We start from the raw sequence: 21,165 nt of genomic DNA on the forward strand, positions 1-21,165 counted from the left end.
AGACCTTTGACTCTGTCTTTCTCTCTCTCACTGTCTAACTTTGCCTGTCCAAAAAAAAAAAAAAAAAAAAAAGGTATTTATTGATAGGCTTTATAGCTATGAGTGTTGGAGAAATGTAAGTGTAGACCAAGAAGTGATAAGTCAAAGGACTGAGATCTGGGGAAATCCATTATTTAAAGAATCAGAAGAGAAGATGCCAGTATCATGAGAGCAAGAATTATAATTTCTAATTCTTCTGTATCTCTCAGAGCACGTACTTCAATGCTGGGCCCAGGATAAGTATTCATAAAACATTCCCTGAAGTAGTAAACAAATAAATTGCTGGAGAAGTAATTAGGTATGTTGCCATACCTTGCACTCTTCTGACTGTGTCCATTCCACAGCACAAAACAGGGTTTCTGCCTTGGTCTTCATCACATACTATGATGGAAAGTTCCACACCTGGCAAGCATTTACCGGTAGATTTTTTTTTTAACACTTTATAAATTATACGTTTTAACTGAAGCCTTCTCTTCTTCCTTTGCTAAAATGCAGATACACAACCTTACCTATTATTTAGTAAGTGGAAAAATGTTTGAGCCAACGTGCTGTTGGCATACATTGGTTGTTTTTCATTAAAAGACACCAGTCTTAATCCTTGGCAAGCCATCAAAACCATATATTTTCAAGTGCCAACAAGAGTGAGATGACTTTGGCCCATTTGAGACAAATTACTCTATTTTTTTTTCCTCTTTCTGTTGAAGTACATGCTCTTAAAATTCTTGCTGGGATTCATCCAAATTACAAAAGTAAGCAAAGTTAAAACTGAAGATTTGAAGGAATAACTAGGAAAACCTTAGTAGTTATCCCTAGATTTTAAAAGTTCAATTTGATGTAATTAACAATGTTACTCCCGTTGTGTAGTACCATTTATATCCCAATAGTAATGTATTTTTAAAAGGAAAATCAATGCAAAGGATACAGAATTATGTTATTTCCAATTAAGAAATAAATCATTAGCACCATTATTTGGTGATAAATTGCAAATTTTGATTCTGTGAGGGTATTTGGCATGAACAAGCTTTTGAATGGCTGTAGTTAAGTGGAGACTTTCACTGAAAAATTATCCCATTTATCGGCCAAAACTAACAGGGCAATGTAGTCAAAGTATTCAGACATTTATGGTGCAAAACTCATACAGGCAGCTGATGTCAGTTCTGGGAACTGGCAGTGGAATGAAACAGAGTTGATGAATTAAACGGACGGGAAGCCCAATTTCTGATTCCTTCAAAAAGCAGCAGTAGAGAAACAAAGCTGCAAAGACAAATGAAAATTCCAGCCTAGCACTTGGCTTTTGAAATATCAAAAAAATTGTAGTTGAAAGAAATTAAAATTATTGCCCAGTCTGTGATATCTTCATTCATCTTTTTTGGAGGATGAAAGTCACTATGATTTTTAAAATTCGCTCTTCTTTTTCTTTTTATTGATTGAGAAGAGGTTTGTTTTAGAACGGCAGATTCCTTAAGTGAAATTTCTCAGAGTGTGTGTTAAATGAACAGAAGTGATTTTAGAACACGGATAAGCCCTTGGCAGATCCTTCAGGCTGACACATCAGTCCGCATACCCAAGATACCTTAGTCAGTGGAAAGATGAAGTCCTCATCCACCCTGTGATATGCCTGCAGGCCTCTCAGGGCATGCTAGAAGGGGGTATTAAATGCAGTCTTGCATCATCCTGTTTGTTTTCCTGGCCACAATAAAATCATCATCACTGGAGAAAAAGATCAGCATTTGGGATAGTTTTCTCAGCCAGGGGAACCAAGTGAAGGAATTTTTATAAGTCCCAGGGGGAAGAAGTGTTCTCTTTCTCTTAGCAGCACAGACACTGTGTTGTATTCCGTGGTTGGGACACCAAGGATGATTCAATGAATTCCCTCTGTGTATCACAACTTTCTTTTCAGACATCAGAATTTTTTGAAAGTTAAAAAAAAAAAAGGCTTTTCTTAGACATTGCATTTAACTTCATGTCAAGTAGGTCGTATAGAGATGCAGCTACTGCATTTTGAACAATCTTAAATACTTCAGCATCCTCACACAGTGCTGAGAGGTGAAACAATAGGTCCTGTTGTGTGGGACTAGACTGAGTGGAATTGAGCATTAAATGAACAACAGAAAGGAATCTGCCTCTTTCTAAGCCTATGATTAAGTTATTTTCCTAGTCAAGGAATGTGCATTTTCTAATTTATTTTAACCTGATTCTATTCCTTTACCAAGGAAGCATCATCTTTTTCAAAGTACATGCACCATCTCCTCTCACCATCTCGGAGGATAACTCTGCCCTGTCTTCCCCTTTTTAATCAACAAAAACACACATTTCCACTATAATCTACAGTAGCAGTTTGGAGTAGAATAAATGGCATAAAATGTTTTTTACAGAGAAAAAATTACTTACCTTTTTCTTCTTTCCTTTTGGTCTTCCTGGCAGAGAAATCTTAAATGCTCCAACTCCCTGGGTGAGTTTGGGCAAAAGGAGAAGAGTGAAGGTGCTGGAAGGAGGTCCTCACAAATGAATCTTTGTCTGCCTTGTCTCTTGCCTGAGATTGACAGACTCACAGCTCCAGCCAGGACTGGGGGAGAAGGGGAGTGGAAGGAGACAGGGCTGCAAGAACTGCCTCCCTTGGATTCTTCCAAACCAGGCGAGAACGAACCAAACAGCTTCTTTATAGAGGGAAATAACTGGTCTATGCAAGAACCTCAGGGAAGCAGACTCTTGGGGCAATAAAATAGGAAACCTGAGGGATTTAGAAAGAACACAGTATGATTTTTTTTAATATATTAAGGGGGGGTGGGAGAGGGAGAGATTGAGAATGAAGGAGGGGGGATGGTTAACGTAGGAATATAGCTGAGAACATCTTCCTCTTTCACAGTTTCTTTCCACTTTTTTTCTCACCATCTGGATCTCTTATAATATTTTGGTAGAAGATTTATTCCAATTCGTATTCCACCTTTTCCAGTTTTTCACCTAAAGAGTCATTACCGATGAATGGAAGACAAAAATAAAAAAGACTAAATAAGAAAATTTATTGTGTGTCTCAAAAGGAATTTCACTCTGTTTGAGAAAACTATACCAGAATTCCAGCATCTATTAACTATCTTAGTTTTTCTTTTCAAAAAAATTCAGTTAGGGGGCCAGCATTATGGCATAGAGGATAAAGCAGCTGCCTGTGACACCAGTATCCCATACGGATACCAGTTTGAGTCCTGGCTGCTCCACTTCTGATCCAGCTCCTTGTTAATATGTTTGGAAAACAGCAGAAGATGGCCCAAGTGGTTGGGCCCCTGCTACCCATGTGGAAGACTCAAAAGAAGCTCCTGGCTCCTGACTTCCTTATGGCTCAGTCCTGGCTGTTTGCAGCCATTTGGGGAATAAATCAGCAAATGGAAGATATCACTCTGCCTTTCAAATAAATAAAATAAATCTTTTAAATAAGTGGAATTAGGAGTGGTATTCTGGGAATTATAAATATTCTAGTAATGTAGGAATCATCTGGATAGAACATAGAAGAAAGGGCTCACAGCTCCAGCCAGGTTGTATTAACAAAGGCATGACGGTGAAGGAGAGGGTGACAATTGAGGGAATTATAAGTGGTTCCATATGGCTGGGACCAGAGATGATAGGAGATGGCATTAGAGATAGGAAGAGGCAGGGAGATAAACTACCTCATATTCCATGCCCCCAAATTTTGTATTTTATCCCAAAGGTGAATGATAGAATGATGAAACATATTTAAAAAGATGAGCCACTTGGCTGCAGGGTAAAAGAAGGGTGGTGTGGAGGAAAATACTGGAGACAGGGAGGATGGGGCTCTTGGAGTAATTCAGAAGAGACAGCAAGAGGCAAACCTGAAAGGACTTTTTGACCAATTACATGTTTGGGGTGGAATTAGTTGAAAGAAGGGAAAGAGATTTTATTAATTTTCCAAGTTTCCTATTCATATAGGAAGGATACAAAAGTTCGCTGCAAGTGAGCGTTTGGCTCAACAGTTAAGATGCCTCTTAGGATGCCTATATCCCATATCAGAGTGCCTAGGTTTGAGTCACATCTCATCTCTTGACTTCAGCTTCCTGCTAATGTGTACCCTGGGGGGTAGCAGTGGTGGCTCATATAGGAGACCTGGACTGAGTTCTTGTCTGCCAGCTTCAACTTGGCTCACCCTCAATTGTTGAGGGCATTTGTAGGGGTGGGGTGAATTGATGAATGGGAGCTCTTTCAGTCTGTTACTGTATTTGTATCTCCCTCTGTATCACTGTCTCTTAAATAAATAAAAATTAGAAGCAAAAAAAAAAAAAAAAGACAAAGGTTTTGAGTAGAACAGTGCTGGGAAGATAGAAATTAGTTAGTTGGTGAATGTTGTTTAAGGCACTCTAGATCCGGTTGGGAATATTTAGTAGACAGTTGGTTAAATGGACCTGGAATGCAGGAAAGTCTGGTCTAGAGAGTTTATCGGCTAATCAAATATCAAATATCAAATAATATCAGCTAAATGACACAGAGTTACTCAGCTTCAGTGAATGATAGTTGTAGCCATGGCAGTAGGTACTTCATGCATGTGAACACATTTATTCTTCCTTACAACCCTAAGAAGTAGGCACTTTTCTTAGTCTCATTTTTTCTTTTTTTTTTTTAATATTTATTTATTTATTTGAAAGGCAGAGACACAGAGAGAGAAGGAGAGAGAGAGAGAAAGAGAGATTCCCCCCATCTGCTGGTTCACTCCCCAAATGGCCACAATGGCCAAGGCTGGGCCAGACCAAAGCCAGGAACCAGGAGCTTCTTTTAGATCTCCCACATGAGCGCAGGGGACCAAGTACTTAGGCCATCTTCTGATACTTCCCCAGGTGCATCATTATAGAACTGGATCAAAAGTGGAGCAGCAGGGACATGAACCCACACCCACGTGGGGTGCTGGCATGGCAGGTGGAGGCTCAACCCTGTATGCCACAGCGTGGGCCCCTGGAGAAGCTTTTTAAAGCATGTTAGAATCTCATGTGTCTGGAATAGTTTAAAAATAGGAGTCCCCAGAAATAGGGGAAAGAGCTGTGTAGATTTTTTTTTTTTTTTTTTGACAGGCAGAGTGGACAGTGAGAAAGAGAGACAGAGAGAAAGGTCTTCCTTTGCCGTTGGTTCACCCTCCAATGGCCGCCGCGGCCGGCGCACCGCACTGATCCGATGGCAGGAGCCAGGTACTTATCCTGGTCTCCCATGGGGTGCAGGACCCAAGCACTTGGGCCATCCTCCACTGCACTCCCTGGCCACAGCAGAGAGCTGGCCTGGAAGAGGGGCAACCGGGACAGAATCCAGCGCCCCAACCGGGACTAGAACCCGGTGTGCCGGCGGCGCAAGGCGGAGGATTAGCCTAGTGAGCCGCGGCGCTGGCCAGAGATATGTAGATCTTTGAGGCTTTTTTCAACCTTAGATCTGATGCTAAGTTCCCTTTTTCCAGAACTGAAGTTACTGTATTCTTCCCCAAAAGATGCAATTTGGAATTCTGACATGATTAAAGTTTCTAAATAACTTTTTTTAGGATTAAAATAGCACTTTATTATTTTGTGCACTATGATACAAAATAGTTAGAAAAATAATTTGCTCGAAATTAGAGAGAATTGTGCATTACTGCATATTTGCAACTTTATTCATATTCAACTTTATTCAGGTTCATTGAAATAACAACACTAATTGGATGTGTTAAATGGCCATATCCTCATTATTTCTTAGTCATTCCATCGTCTTTCCTAATCACGAGTCACACCTCTTAGCTCACTATGCCAAGAGTCCTTAACTTTCTTTGCTAAACGCTTTGAACTTAGAATGTCAATTTCTTCACTGTTTCTGAACATAAACCTTTGATTTCTTTTGCGTCTTGTGTACTTATCTCTTACAGCACACCCCAGAAAACATTTGCAAATGATCAACTATTTTGAAATAAAGGTTTGTATAATAGAGTTGTATTTTGAGAGTTAATAGTCCCGTTTTCTAAGACGATGTTGGGTGACCTGCATAAGATCACACAGCCACACTCAGCCAGAAAATGACAAAACCAAGGCAGTGTGGCTCTAGTGTCTGTGCTTTTCACCATTATGCTATACTGCCTCTCAGAATAGATTATAGAGGGGAAAATAGGACTGAGAGCAGAATTGTAATGATCACTGGCATTTAAGGCGTGGCTAGATCTCTGGGAAGAAAACTGACGAAGATTAGCCAAGGAAGTAGTGGGAAAATTAGGGGAGTGTTGTCAAGGAAGTTAAAGGAAGAGCATTTCAAGAATGGAGGTGAGTAGAAGGTTCTTGGTGATAGCAGTTTTCAGGAAATCAGACATGCACACCCCAATAAATGGGGAGATGGAGCAAAATGAAAGTCAATAAAGAAAAGGAAGCAGATTCCAATACTGAGGCGATTGAATCTGCTTTGTCTGCACCTTACTGCAGACATTAGAATTGTGCATCAGTGCATATTTGCAACTTTATTCCCAGATTCATTGAAATAACAACACTAATTGGATGTGTTAAATGGCCATATCCTCAAGTACCATGAACTTCAGGAAAGGGAGACGAGAGATGTATGGATCTTCAATTGCACATTTCCTTGGCATATTTATCAAGAAGTTTCCTATGATTCTTACTAAGTAAAGATTGTGTCACAAATGGAGTAAATTTATTTGTATGCTACAAGTATACAGAAATTTGTGGATTTGAGCAAGTAAAAAGAATCTAGTCTGCATCCCACCTCTTGTAGATGTAGATCACAAGTACAAGTGTAGTGCCAAGGCAAATCAATACTCTCTGAAGAGAAGTTTAAGTTCTCTCTTCACTATTGGCTTTACTTTTATTTCTCTTGATACCTAATTGTTTTTTCATTTCCCCTATTGTGCTTTTTTGTTTTATTTTCTTGTATCTGAATTAACAGCTGCTCAAAATAGTTGATTCATTTTTGTATTCAGAAACACTCCACTCCATTCAAAATGTGTAGTCTTGTGCTTCTTGCATGCTGGCTTCAGGTGGTACACAGCAGCTCCTGGTAACAGCTTAACAGTCTCTGACTCAACTTCTGAGTCATTCAGGAAAGTTTCCCCTAAGAAGCACATTTAGACCCTGGCTTCCCAACCGGTTGCGTTCTCAAACATTTACTTATTACTTGCAAGGCTTCCTGTAATTTCTGGGGAGAATTATTAAACATTGTTACTTTAAAAATGCTCCTGGTTATTCATCCTGATGTCCATTGCAGAGCTTCCCATTTGAGAAACAGTTGAATTGCAAACCAAGGCCTGCAATTGGAGGGTCTGTTCTTGGAACTTTTAATTTGAGTTTCAAATCTGGAACCACTATTTTCTTGTATATGGAAACAAGGCATTTTTGTTTTCTTAGACCTCTTGCTGAACCCTGCTTTATGTTCCTCTGGAGATACCTATCTCTTTCAGACACTTTAGCAGTCTCCCACAGTGAGCCTCTTTATGGGACATGGAGCCTGTATTTTAAAATAATACCATCCACACTGTCCAATATCTTAGAAGATATGCCCAGCTATATTTTTATGTGTGTGATTTATTTTTTATATAGGTAATCGTATCACTCTTAGGTTCAACCAGATTTGTTAGAAATGGAAAATCCTCACAAATTAGTGACAGAGCAATTCCTAAGCAGAGACACATTTGATATAGAAGTTTAGCAATTATATTCAATGTATCTATATTAAATTTGAAAAGTAGGGGCTGGCGCTGTGGTATGGTGGGTAGAGCTGCTGCCTGTGGTGCCGGCATCCCATATGGGTACCGGTTCAAGTCCTGGCTGCTCCACTTCTGATCCAGCTTTCTGCTGTGGCCTGGAGCAAGTTTTTGGGCCCCTGCACCCACGTATGAGACCCTGAAGAAGCTCCTTGCTTCTGGCTTCAGATGTAGCCAGCTTCTGGCCGTTGCGGCCATTTGGGGAGTGAACCAGCAAATGGAAGACCTCTCTCTCTCTCTCTCTCTCTCTCTCTCTCTCTCTCTCTGCCTCTGCCTCTCTGTAACTCTACCTTTCAAATAAATACATCTCTAAAAATTTTTTTCTGAAAAATAATCTAATTAGTATTTCCTTTATTATCAAAAAAAAAAAAAAGGGAAAGCAACAGCAAAATCCTTTCTAACAGGTGAAGTCTTAGGAGATACCTTACAAATAAATAATTTCAGACATTGGACTTCTTAAGTGTGCATACAAAATGAGAACACACACAAGCTCTCCCTCTGATTTTTCACTTGGGAGCTCATGCACATGCCCTGATTTAGAACCTGCTGCTCCGCTATTCCAGGATTGACCCCTTTCTCTCCTTTCCCTCAGGCTTAAATCCTTCTGGAATCACTGACACTGGCAACGTGCAGAGAAGTAGCAGCCGGGTTCAGCTGTCTGATTCAGATCCTCTCAGGAGAGAGGTAGGGCTTGTTTTATGTGAATATCCTTGACATAGGAATTGCAAAGTAATTACACTGACTGAAACCTAATTTACAATATGTTTGTTGAAATAATAATGAGAAACAGACAAAATTTCCTTTGAAAACTACCTTGGAAACTTTCATCAGTTAAGAAGAAACAAGCTGTTTTATTAATTATTTTTGAACTAAGTAAAAGAATTTTCTTTTTGATTAAAATTACTTGAAGTTTCCTTTAAAATTTCCACTGAGCCTGGGACATAGGTGTTTAGAATGGTTTTTTGCAAACTTTTTGAACAATGTAACCTCTGTTACCCAGACTTTATGCCACAAAAGTGAGATGTATGACAAGACTCCACTGAAGACTCCCAAGTGCAGCCTTTACAGAGACAGCAGAGTTACCACGTAGCTCTTGTGTAAGACGTTGAGCGGATGCTACCACAGCTAGAGGAAGGTATACCTCCAGGAGGCATTCGTACTGGAATGCAGTTTCCATAATATGGTGTGCTTGGGGACTGCCGGGATTCCCAGACAAGCAGCCCTTGCTGTAATGGGGCTGGTGTAGGGAGAGTCTTCTTGACGGAAAGCTTTTAATCAGAAGAGCAAATATAAGTCCTCCTTTGCCAGAGTGTAGAGTTAGACAGCCCTTGGGAGTGGTGCACTTTTTCACAGAATTTACATATGGAGGTTGTAAGCACCATGAGTAACATGATCCTTACATACAATAAAAATAAAATCAGAAAAATGAACATCAGAAGAGAAATCTGTCAAGGAAAACTGTCCTGATTGAGGAGCCTGTGGAATTTAGAATGAATGATGCTAACATGCAAATAAACTTTGGCAGGGAAAGATGCCAAGAAGGAAAGGAATTGAAAATAACCTCTTTTCATTTCTTGGCAGTCTGAAAGGAACACTGGGCTGGAAATGCATAGAATCACTGTGCCCAGATCCCAAGCAGGACTATGTGGTTTGTTAGAGAACAACCCTACTCACTTATCAAACCTAGAATGATGGAAGGATTCATTAAGTGTGCCAAATTGTCTTATTTTTGGTCCTGGATTATTTCTTTATTTTTTTTTTTATTTTATTTTTGACAGGCAGAGTGGACAGTGAGAGAGAGAGACAGAGAGAGAAAGGTCTTCCTTTGCCGTTGGTTCACCCTCCAATGGCCGCCACGGCCGGCGCGCTGCGGCCGGCGCACCGCGCTGATCCGATGGCAGGAGCCAGGAGCCAGGTGCTTTTCCTGGTCTCCCATGGGGTGCAGGGCCCAAGCACTTGGGCCATCCTCCACTGCACTCCCTGGCCATAGCAGAGAGCTGGCCTGGAAGAGGGGCAACCGGGACAGAATCTGGCGCCCCGACCGGGACTAGAACCCGGTGTGCCGGCGCCGCAAGGTGGAGGATTAGCCTATTGAGCCACGGCGCCGGCTCTGGATTATTTCTTTAATCTTCCCAAAGTATTTCACAGGTATAAGTTGGTTGATAATGGTTAAAGATACTACTACTACTAATATTAACTGTTATTGCTGAGTGCACTAAACACTTTATAAATATTGTCTTACTTAATCCAAACAACTTACTTTTATGAGATAAGAGAGTTAAAAAGAAATTAGGCAACCTGACCTAGATCACACAGCTGATAAGTAGTGGAGCTCAAACTAGAAAGCAAGACAAAACTATACTCTTAGGCTATTGCTTCAATAAATAATAAAGGGAAATGTTAGAATGAAAATATGGAGAATCTAAAGTAAAACACCTTTTTAAAAAAGTTGTAGCCTCAATGTTCAGCCTTGTTTTTAAGATATGGCTGAAGATACTTGTGTCCCATGTTGGAGTATCTGAGTTTGATATCCAGCTCCAGCTCCAGATTCCAGCTTCCTGCTAATGCAGATCCTGAGAGGCAGCAATGACAGCTCAAGTAATTAGGTCCCTGCTACCCATGTGGGAGACCTGGATTGAGTTCCCAGCTCCAGGCTCTGGATCCAGGTCTACCCCAACCATTGTAGATATCTGGGGAGTGAACCCGCAGATGGGAGCTCTCTTTCTGTCTCTCAAGAAACAAAACAAAACAAAACTTGTAGCCCATAATGTGAGTGTAAATGAACCATAGATGTTCTCTGGGATCCACAAAATAATTACTCTTTCTATTTTAATTAGTTTTTAACAGATTCAATGTGCTTTGTAGATACACTTTTTTAAATTTTTATTTATTTATTTATTTTAACTTTTATTTAATGAATATAAATTTCCAAAGTACAGCTTATGGATTACAATGGCTTCCCCCCCCATAACTTCCCTCCCACTCGCAACCCTCCCCTCTCCCTCTCCCTCCCCCATTCCATTCACATCAAGATTCATTTTCAATTCTCTTTATATACAGAAGATCAGTTTAGCGTATATTAAGTAAAGATTTCAACAGTTTGCACCCACATAGAAAAACAAAGTGAAAAATACTGTTTGAGTAGTAGTTATAGCATTAAATCACAATGTACAGCACATTAAGGACAGAGATCCTACATAAGGAGTAAGTGCACAGTGACTCCTGTTGTTGACTTAGCAAATTGACACTCTTGTTTATGGCATCAGTAATCACCCTAGGCTCTTGTCATGAGTCGCCAAGGCTATGGAAGCCTTTTTTTTTTTTTTTTTTTTTTTTTTTGACAGGCAGAGTGGACAGTGAGAGAGAGAGACAGAGAGAAAGGTCTTCCTTTTGCCGTTGGTTCACCCTCCAATGGCCGGCACAGCACGCTGATCCGATGGCAGGAGCCAGGTACTTCTCCTGGTCTCCCATGGGGTGCAGGGCCCAAGCACTTGGGCCATCCTCCACTGCACTCCCTGGCCACAGCAGAGAGCTGGCCTGGAAGAGGGGCAACCGGAACAGAATCCGGCGCCCCAACTGGGACTAGAACCCGGTGTGCCGGCGCCACTAGGCAGAGGATTAGCCTAGTGAGCCGCGGTGCCAGCCATGGAAGCCTTTTGAGTTCACCAACTCTGATCATATTTAGACAAGGTCATAGTCAAAGTGGAAGTTCTCTCCTCCCTTCAGAGAAAGGTACCTCCTTCTTTGATGACCTGTTCTTTTCACTGGGATCTCACTCATGGAGATCTTTCATTTAGGTGTGTTTTGTTTTTTTGTTTGTTTGTTTGTTTTTGCCAGAGTGTTTTGGCTTTCCATGCCTGTAATACTCTCATGGGCTTTTCAGCCAGATCCACATGCCTTAAGGGCTGATTCTGAGGCCAGAGTGCTGTTTAGGACATCTGCCATTCTATGGGTCTGCTGTGTATCTCGCTTCCCATGTTGGATTGTTCTCTCCCTTTTTTATTCTGTCAGCTAGTATTTGCAAACACTAGTCTTGTTTATGTTCTGTTCACAATTGATCATATTTATTTATTTTTGACAGGCAGAGTTAGACAGTGAGAGAAAGAGAGAGAGAGAGAGAGAGAGATGGCGACCGAGACTAGAATCCAGGGTGCTGGCACCGCAGGCGAAGGATTAGCCTAGTGAGCCATGGTGCCGGCTGTAGATACACTTTTAAGAACGTTCTGTCCCAGTTGCTCCTCTTCCAGTCCAGCTCTCTGCTGTGGCCCGGGAAGGCAGTGGAGGATGGCCTAGGTCATTGGGCCCTGCACCCGCATGGGAGACCGGGAGGAGGCGCCTGGCTCCTGGCTTCGGATCAGCTGGTGTGCTGGCTGCAGTGGCCGTTAGGCGGGCGAACCAATGGAAAAGGAAGACCTTTATCTCTGATTCTCTCTCACTGTCCACTCTGCCTGTCAAAAAAAAAAAAAAAAAGAACATAATTTTACATTCTTTCCTCCCTCTCTACCTTCTCATATGGGATGTCGGCGCTGCAAGTGGATGATTAGCCAAGTGAGCCAAGGCGGTGGGCCCAGTATAACATTCTTAACCATTGGTTTCACAAAGGTATAAAACAAAATTTTACAAAACTATATTTGCAGCAATACTGATGCACACAGACATTACTTTATTTTTTTCTTTCTTCTTTCTTTCTTTCTTTCTTTCTTTCTTTCTTTCTTTCTTTCTTTCTTTCTTTCTTTCTTTCTTTCTTTCTTTCTTTCTTTCTTTTCCTTCCTTCCTTCCTTCCTTCCTTCCTTCCTTCCTTCCTTCCTTCCTTCCTTCCTTCCTTCCTTCCTTCCTTCCTTCCTTTTCTTCCTTCCTTCCTTCCTTCCTTCCTTCCTTCCTTCCTTCCTTCCTTTCAAAATTTTAGCTCCCGCAATTAAGGGAGAACATGTGATATTCGTCTTTCTGGGTCTGGCTTATTTCACTCAGCATGGTATCTTCCAGTTGCATCCATTTTGCTGAAAATGGTAGAATTTCATTCTTTTTTATAGCTGAATGATATTCTGTTGTGTGTATATACCACATTTTCTTTATCCATTCATCTAATGATGAATGGCTTGGTTGATTCCAAATTTTGGCTATGGTGAACAGCCCTGCTGTGAACATGGTGGTGCAGGCATCTCTTTGATACATTGTATAATAATGATTATACAATCTTAATTTGCCTGCTCTATCTATTTTTGGTACTATTTGGCTTGAAATAATTCTTACCTAGAAACTTATTAACTTAAATCAAGTTTAAGTTTCCTTAACTAAATCAGGTTTAGAAATTTCTACAAAGTCAGACAAGGAAAATTGACAAAATATCAGTCTTTTGAATAGAGTTTCTGAGTGATTATAATTCTAGAAGTCAAAGTATAGTGACAGGAGCTTAGTAAATCTTTGTTTCATGAATGAATGAGTTAATGATTAAAGTGAATGGGTGAGGCCGGCACCGCCACTCAGTAGGCTAATCCTCCGCCTGCAGCGCCAGCACACCGGGTTCTAGTCCTGGTTGGGGCGGCGGATTCTGTCTCGGTTTCTCCTTTTCCAGTCCAGCTCTCTGCTGTGGCCCGGGAGGGCAGTGCAGGATGGCCCAAGTGCTTGGGCCCTGCACCCGCTTGGGAGACTGGGAGGAAGCTCCTGGCTCCTGGCTTCGGATCGGTGCAGCACGCTGGCCGTAGCAGCCATTTGAGGTGTGAACCAACGGAAGGAAGACCTTTCTCTCTGTCTCTCTTTCTCACTGTCTAAATCTGCCTGTCAAAAATAAATAAATAAATAAATAAATAAATAAATAAAGTGGGTGAAATCGAGTGAATGGGTGGAATTTTTGTATAGAGGATAGTTTCTTGGGAATTAGTCATTCAATAATTATTGATTGATTATCTACCATGTACCATTGATGATATTGTAGTGCCATTGAACACAAAATTCAGCAGCTTACCAAATTTGCTCGAGGCCCTCACCAAAAGTCAGACTTCCTGCCAGGCTTAACTTCTGAGTCTTTCTGTAAATACTCAGTTTTCACCTTTGCAAAATAAGGAACCTAGGGAGTGGGCATTCAGCCTAACAATTGGGACATCCATGCTCCACACTGAAATACCTGAGTTTGAGTCCCAGTTCTGGCTCCTGAATCCAACTGCCTGACAGTGAAGACTCTGGGAGGCAGTGGTGATGGCTCAACTAATTGGATTCCTGCTCTCACATGGAAGACCTTTGCTCTCCTGACTCCTGAATTCTGCCCTGTGGGCATTTGGGAAGTGAACCTATGGAGGAGAGCTCTCTGTCTGTCCCTCTCCCCTCTGTATCTCAAATAAAAAAAAAATTTTTTGACAGGCAGAGTTAGACAGTGAGAGAGAGAGAGAGACAGAGAGAAGGGTCTTCCTTAAAAATAAGGGTTTAATGAATGATTTTTATGGTCTCCTCTGTTTTCTATTTTCTATGAGTATATGATTCTCAGAATCATTTTTAAAATAAGCTTTTTAATTTATGATATGTCTTAATTCATTTTGTATTGCTGCAACATAACACCTGGGAATGGATAATGCATAAAGAAAATAAATTTATTTCTTAAAGTTGTAGAGACTGAGAAGTCCCAAACTGATGAGGCCACATCTGGTGAGTCTTCTTGACACATCTCAACATGACAGAAGGCATCACAGGTATCCCAGGGTACACATTAGTGGGAAGCTAGAATTGGAAGCAGAGCTGGGACTTGGACTTGAACCTAGAACTACAATACAGGATGCCTGTGTCCCAAGCAACATCGTAACTGCATTAGACACCCACCTGTCTCTGATAAAGACACTAATCCCATCAAGGGGACTACGCTTGTGATCTCATGTAACCCTAATTACCTCCCAAAACCCCCACCTGTAAAACCATCAACATATGAATTTGAGTATTAAGTTTCCAACACATAGGCTTTTGGAGGACACGTTCAAACCATAGCAGAAGTTTTAGAGTTACAAAAAAGAAAAATGCTGATTTAGTACAGATTTCCTGTATGCCACATACCCACTTTCCTTTATTATTTAATTATTACACTAGTGTTGTACATTTCTTATAATTAGTGAACCAAAATCAATACATATTAATTAAAGTCCATACTGAATTCATTTTTCTTGAGCTCTTAGCTAATTTCTTCTTTTCTGTTCCAGAATCCCCTCCAACACATCACATCACACTTGTATCTCCATGGGCCCCTCTTGGCTGGGACAATTTCTCAGTTTGTTTTCTCACCTTGTTTCTGGTGATAACAATTTTGAAGAATATGAGGAGGTGTTTTGTAGAATGTCTCTCAAATGAGATTTAATGTTCTTCTGATGATTATTATGTGCTTTATGGAAAAAGAGTTAAAGTGCCATTTCTATCAGATCACATGGTGCCTGTACCTACAAGCCATGTACGTGCTATGAACATGAATTACCATTGTTGATTTTAACTTTGGTCACCTGGATGAGGTAGTTTTTGTCAGGTTTATTGACTGTAGGTTTGCTCCCCACCCCCCGCCTCTATCCATTACACTTTATGGAAGGAAGTCACTGCACGAAGTCCCCACATATGTGGGGAGTTGTTCTTTCTTTCCTGAAGGCACAGTAGCTACATAATTTTTGGGGGATTCTTCTGTACATGAAATTTGTCTATTCTCTTTCATTTATTTACTTGTATCAGAATGAATTCACATATATTTACTTTATAGCTTGGATTATGATCCAATCTTACTTAAAATATTTTTTGTTATTCAAGTGTACCAGCTTTGCCATTAGGTGCTTTTTAGTTGCCTTCTGTGTCCCTTTGACATATGCCCATCAAAGTAGTTGATCTTTGTTTTTATTGTCTTCATGCTTTCTGTCGCTACAAGATACTCCAAGCTCATCTTGGGCCTTTCTTGTTTCAGTTCTGGAATCAGTCATTTATTTCTCCAAGGAATCTCAGGTCTTTTTTATCGGAGAAGGGAACTAGAAGCCAAAATATGAGTGTGAGACAGGCTCATTGGTTTTTGCTTCCTGGTCCTCTCAGCTGACAGAGAAAAAAATACATGTGTATGTACTGACCAGATATATACATATATCCATAAACATTTCTACATGGAACCTCTGTATCTGTATCAACCTAAACATGACTTTCTGCTGATTCTCCAATTCTAATCCATTGTTGCATGAGTCCTTCTAAACCCTTCCCCTTAATCTCTATAATCTCCCACTTCAGCAGTGAGAAAACTGGCTCCCACCATCTGCTATTTATTTAATTCTTCGATTCCAGTATACATGGATAACACTTTCAGAATTGTTAACCCTATTCTGTGGTACACAATTCCATCAACTAGAGTAGAATTCTTATATATAGTGTCTTTTGCCTTAGTTTTATAGTGTCCTCTCACTTATAAAGTTGCTTACGTCAGCACTCCCCACTCTCCCCCAAGACACACCTTTTAGTAAGGTGACTGCATATATTTGTAATAAAATTAGACTGTTTTGTCACATTCTGCATTCCATCTTGGAATCTCCCACCTCCTAGATAATTATTTTTAATTTGCATGCATTAAAGTTCCGTCAGTTGGTTTTGACAAAGTCATAGTGTCATGTTCATACCATTGCATTATGATAGAGAGTAGTCTCACCACCCTAAAACAGCTCCTGTGTTCACTCATTCAGCCCTCCCCTGCCCTCTGCCCTGAATTTCTGGCAATCATTACTCTTTTTACCATCTCTATAGTTTTCCCTTTTCTAGAATGATATATAATTAGAATCATATTGTACCTTGTAGATAAATACATTTTTTCACTTAGCAACATGTATTTAAGACTCACTCATGTATCTAAAATGTTTCTTATTTCTAAAAAAAGGGAACAAACTTCATATATTCCATATATACAATTTTAAGTACATAATACATCCCACCCTATCCCCCTTACCCTCAACTCTCCCTCCTTTTCTTACTTTTCTTTTAATTTTTACAATGACATAGTTTCAATTCTCTTTATGTGACTCAATAATCTATTTCTTTTTATCTCTGAATAATGTTCTGTTGTATAAAATACCACCATTTTTAAAGTCTTATACCTGTTGAAGGATTGTCTTTTTGTTTACTGTTTTTAGCAATTAAGAATAAAGGTGTTATAGGCATTTGTGTTCAGAAAGTCGGCAACTATCTTTTTAACATTTATATATTTCAGGTTGAATGAAATTGTTGATTTGCAAGCACATATCCTTTATATAATTTCACAAATGTAACTATTTTAAAAATAATAAACATGCTCACATAATAAATGTGTCCTGAATCAGACACCACTTTTGTATAAAAGGATAAACAATGAGCCTATAATTATTTTATAAAATAAGAGAATTTAAATTTAGGGCAATTTAGAAGTACTTATATTTATTGTTCTTTCAAATATGAACAGACCTGTATTTGGCCGAGGGCATTTCTTTTATATTGCAAGTAGGGAAACTTATAGGTGTTAAATTAGCTGAAAATTGTTATTTTATTGCTCACCCATTAATAAAACATCTCAAAATTACATGTTTGGAAATCCAAATAAGAGAATCTGCAAGTTGAAAAAATAAACAAAACACAGAGCTAGAACTTAGCCAAAAGGCCGAGAAGTGATAGAACTAGATAACTAAAAACAGCTCCCTTTATGGGTATATGTATTAAACAGAACATATAAAACACCAAGAAATAGAAAGCAATGGAGAAAAGTGTCCTGCTCATCTCTAAACATATGACATGCATTACTTACAGTGCAATCCTATTGAAACATAACTTTTATCCCAAAGGATGTAGGTATGTATGTGTTAGAGTGGGAATCAAATATATCCACTGAAAATTTAAAACATAGTAGCTCTATGAACAAAAACCTTTCTATAGCACCGTCTTCTATCAGATGTCAAGCTAATCTTTGCCTTTTATATTAATAATCTAAAGAAGAATATTAGGGATGAATTAACAAAAGTTGTCACCAGATTGTTATCACCTTATAGAATTTTCCCTCTATTTCCGTAGTGTAATCCAAGTGACTTGTGATGATTGGTCCAGTTTGGATGAAGAGTAAATAACTTGACATGAGAAAGTTTTAACAGTGTTAAATGATTTATTTCCTATTTGAAATTATTTCATGTAAAATATTTGAAAAAATACAAGTGCCATAAGCTGGGAGGTAGCACTGGCAGAGAGGAGTTAAGGTTTGCCAGCACTGCATGGATCCTTCTGTTCCATGTACTGCCCAAACACCTTTTCTATGCACTGTCCAAAATCCACCCTTCTGTGTAGTGAACAACCTCAACTGCCATGATCCAACTACTTAGAACCAGTGCCAGCTGAAAATATTCAATATATATGGCTGAATCCTAGTAATGACCTTTAGTACATTATAATAATCATATAGTCATAATAATAAAATTACCGTGCTCCACACTCCTACTCCTATGATGTGCCTGCTTCTATGATAATCCAAGATTTCCAAAAAAGGGCATGAAAATGTGTGTAATCAAGCCCCATCCCCCTTTGAATATTCAATTAAACCAGGCCCCAGAAACCATCCCCTATGCCTCCAGATCATATAACTTGACAATCCTAAACCTTGTTGAGTGCAGCCCTTTCTTGAGCTTGCCTACACTCATTCCTGATTGTGTACTTTTGCTCTCCATGTATATAAATCTTGCTTTTCTGCTAATCTTTATCTACATCTCTCCTTGAATTCTTTGCAGTTTTTTTTTTTTAAGATTTACTTATTTATTTTAAAGAGTTACAGAGAGGGAGAGAGGGAGAGAGAGAGAGATCTTCCATTCATTGGTTCACTCCCCAGATTGGTGCAATGGCCAGTGCTGGGCAAGGCCAAAGCCAGGATTCAGGAGCTTCTTTCAAATCTCCCACATAGGTAGCAGGGGCCCAAAAACTTGGGCCATCTTCTTCTGTTTTTCCCAGGCCATTAGCAGGGAGCTGGATTGGAAGTTGAGCAGAGAAGACACAAACTGGTGCCCATAAGAGATGCTGGTGTTGCAGGTAGTAGCCTTATCTGCTGTGCCAAACAGCAGCCCCAAATTACTTGTTGCTGTGGAGAAAAGAATGTGGACCCAGCTACCCTACAACGGAAGCATCCAAGTATATGTGAAAATGAAGGGCTTAAAAACGTTGTATTAGTTCAATGTATTTCCTCTCCTCATAGAAATTATGGGTTTTTGGGGTCAGAAAATTATTGAGTCTAAAGTCATCTCCGTAAATGCTGTGATTTTCTTCCCTGACCTAAAAGATTAAGATTTAGCCATCAGGAGGTGCCTCACTGAGAAAACAGGACTGCTTTACCTAGAAGCCTAGACAGTTTGAGAGCTTTAGTTTGATAGTAGGAATTCAGGAGGGGATTTCTGGGAGTCTGATTCTCTCTGAGGCAAACCAGAACATGGGTTGCGTTGGATAGCAACTTATGAAGATAGACCATGTCCCATTTACCACACCAAGTGCTAACAGGCAGAACTTTTTATCTACCTCCTTCAATGTCCCTTGCCCTTGTGGCGGGGGTTCCTTCCAGTGCTCAGTTGTACCAATATCCTAAAATTTCTGTCAATTCTCTGCTCTATCTTTTTTGTTCTATCCTTTGCTTGCACAAAACTTCATTAATGCCATGCTCCATATCCTTCCATATTTCAACTGCCTCTCAAATAAGAAATCTGATAAACCATCTGAATAAAACTATTTATAGCCAATGACTTTTTTTTTTTTTTTTTTGACAGGCAAAGTGGACAGTGAGAGAGAGAGACAGAGAGAAAGGTCTTCCTTTGCCGTTGGTTCACCCTCCAATGGCTGCCGGGGCCGGCGCACTGCGCTGATCCGAAGCCGGGAGCCAGGTGCTTCTCCTGGTCTCCCATGTGGGTACAGGGCCCAAGCACTTGGGCCATCCTCCACTGCACTCCCGGGCCACAGCAGAGAGCTGGCCTGGAAAGGGGCAACCGGGACAGAATCCGGTGCCCCGACCGGGACTAGAACCCAATATGCCGGCGCCGCAAGGCGGAGGATTAGCCTAGTGAGCCGCGGCACAGACCTAGCCAATGCCTTTAAGTGTTCTACCTTTTCAGACTCTAATTTGAAACTTGTTTTTAAATAGATAGACTAAGACATTGACCCCCTGGAGCTTTGATATTCCCTGAATATTCTTCATCGTGCCAACATGAGGTGGTGGACGCATGACTCTCTGAGGAAAAAGACATTTTGTGACCTTACAAAGTTGTTCTTTCTAGTATTCCCTGGAAATGCTAATTAAATGCCTAGGATTAAGGATCTTCCAGGAGGAAAAGGATCAAGACTCTACTCCCTTCCCATTTGAGATTCAATTTAATTAGAACTTTCTGAGGAGCCAGGAAAGCCCTGACTGAGGTGCCCCCAGGAATAAAAAAGGAGTCTGTCTGGCTCATTGGCAAACTCAACACCAGGACCTACAGGTCTGTGGGGAACAGCTTGTTCTAGGTGCTGTGTGCGGCTGTGGTTAGAAACCCAATTATACCTGACCATCTTGGCACAGCGTCCCTGTTTGAGGAACACTGGCTGATTGTGTGGGTATGAATTCACTAGGCTGTCATCTTGGGCGTCCATGTTCGCAGTGCCATCCTGGTGCTTGCACACGGTTCTGGGGGCAGCAAGGGTATCCTTACAGTAGGACAAGGACTCTGTCTGTCCGAGCCAGTTTTCAGCAGTGACACTGTAGAAGTGATAATTAAAACCAGAACCTGTTGGTCTTCTCATCAATTTGTTCTACACAGAACACTGAAACAAAACTACTCTCTTTGAATTAAGTAAGGTCCCAAAGTTCCTGGACAATTTGGGAAGTGGAGAGGCCTTAAGGAAAAGATGCCAAATAACCTACAATGTGGAGGAATGAAGACTTGAGCAAAGAATTGGAAAAAATGAAGATGTACAAATCTTGAATCTTAACTGATGTGAATTCATACAGATTATATTTAATGTGCCAGTTCCTTGTGAATCTGTAAGAACTAAATTTTATGTCAACTTTATCTGATTATTGAGCTTTTTATAAACTAAATATTGTTAGGGACTGGATTACAAGAAGCACTCATTGGAAAATGCTGATCAGGACAAAGAAGCAGTAAATTTAGGGATGAGCCCCTTTCCTGGCACCCAGCCTTATGGTTGGCTGCCTAATTGTCTCAGAGTAAACTAGCTCCATGTTCTGAGGTGTTAATCAAGATGTTCTAATAACTTACCCCACAGAACACAGAGTGTACAGTGCGAGGGTGATGACATGAGATCACAATTTCCTCCTCGGTCCTATCTAGCATTTGCTTTTGAATAACAACCACCAGCTCCCATAAATGGCTAGCTACGAGAGTAGAGATTTTGTTTTACTTGCTTGCATAGCCTCAGTGCCTAGAACTGTG

General features: G+C 40.3%; 2 long non-coding RNA genes across 2 annotated transcripts in view; one reads left to right on the plus strand and one right to left on the minus strand.

Moving 5' to 3' along the window:
- The window catches only part of LOC100357121 (scrapie-responsive protein 1), a 35,851-nt gene extending 33,178 nt beyond the window's left edge, over positions 1-2,673 (minus strand). The window contains exon 1 of the long non-coding RNA XR_515364.5: positions 2,431-2,673. This is a non-coding gene — a long non-coding RNA (scrapie-responsive protein 1). The remainder of the gene's footprint in view (positions 1-2,430) is intronic.
- Positions 1-21,165, plus strand: part of LOC103345485 (uncharacterized) — a 100,316-nt gene that overhangs the window by 33,005 nt on the left and 46,146 nt on the right. The window contains exon 2 of the long non-coding RNA XR_016229921.1: positions 8,349-8,440. This is a non-coding gene — a long non-coding RNA (uncharacterized LOC103345485). The remainder of the gene's footprint in view (positions 1-8,348; positions 8,441-21,165) is intronic.

Source organism: Oryctolagus cuniculus, chromosome 2 (genome assembly GCF_051225735.1).
Source record: "Oryctolagus cuniculus isolate XC-2025 breed Fujian yellow rabbit chromosome 2, ASM5122573v1, whole genome shotgun sequence".
NCBI lineage: Eukaryota > Metazoa > Chordata > Mammalia > Lagomorpha > Leporidae > Oryctolagus > Oryctolagus cuniculus.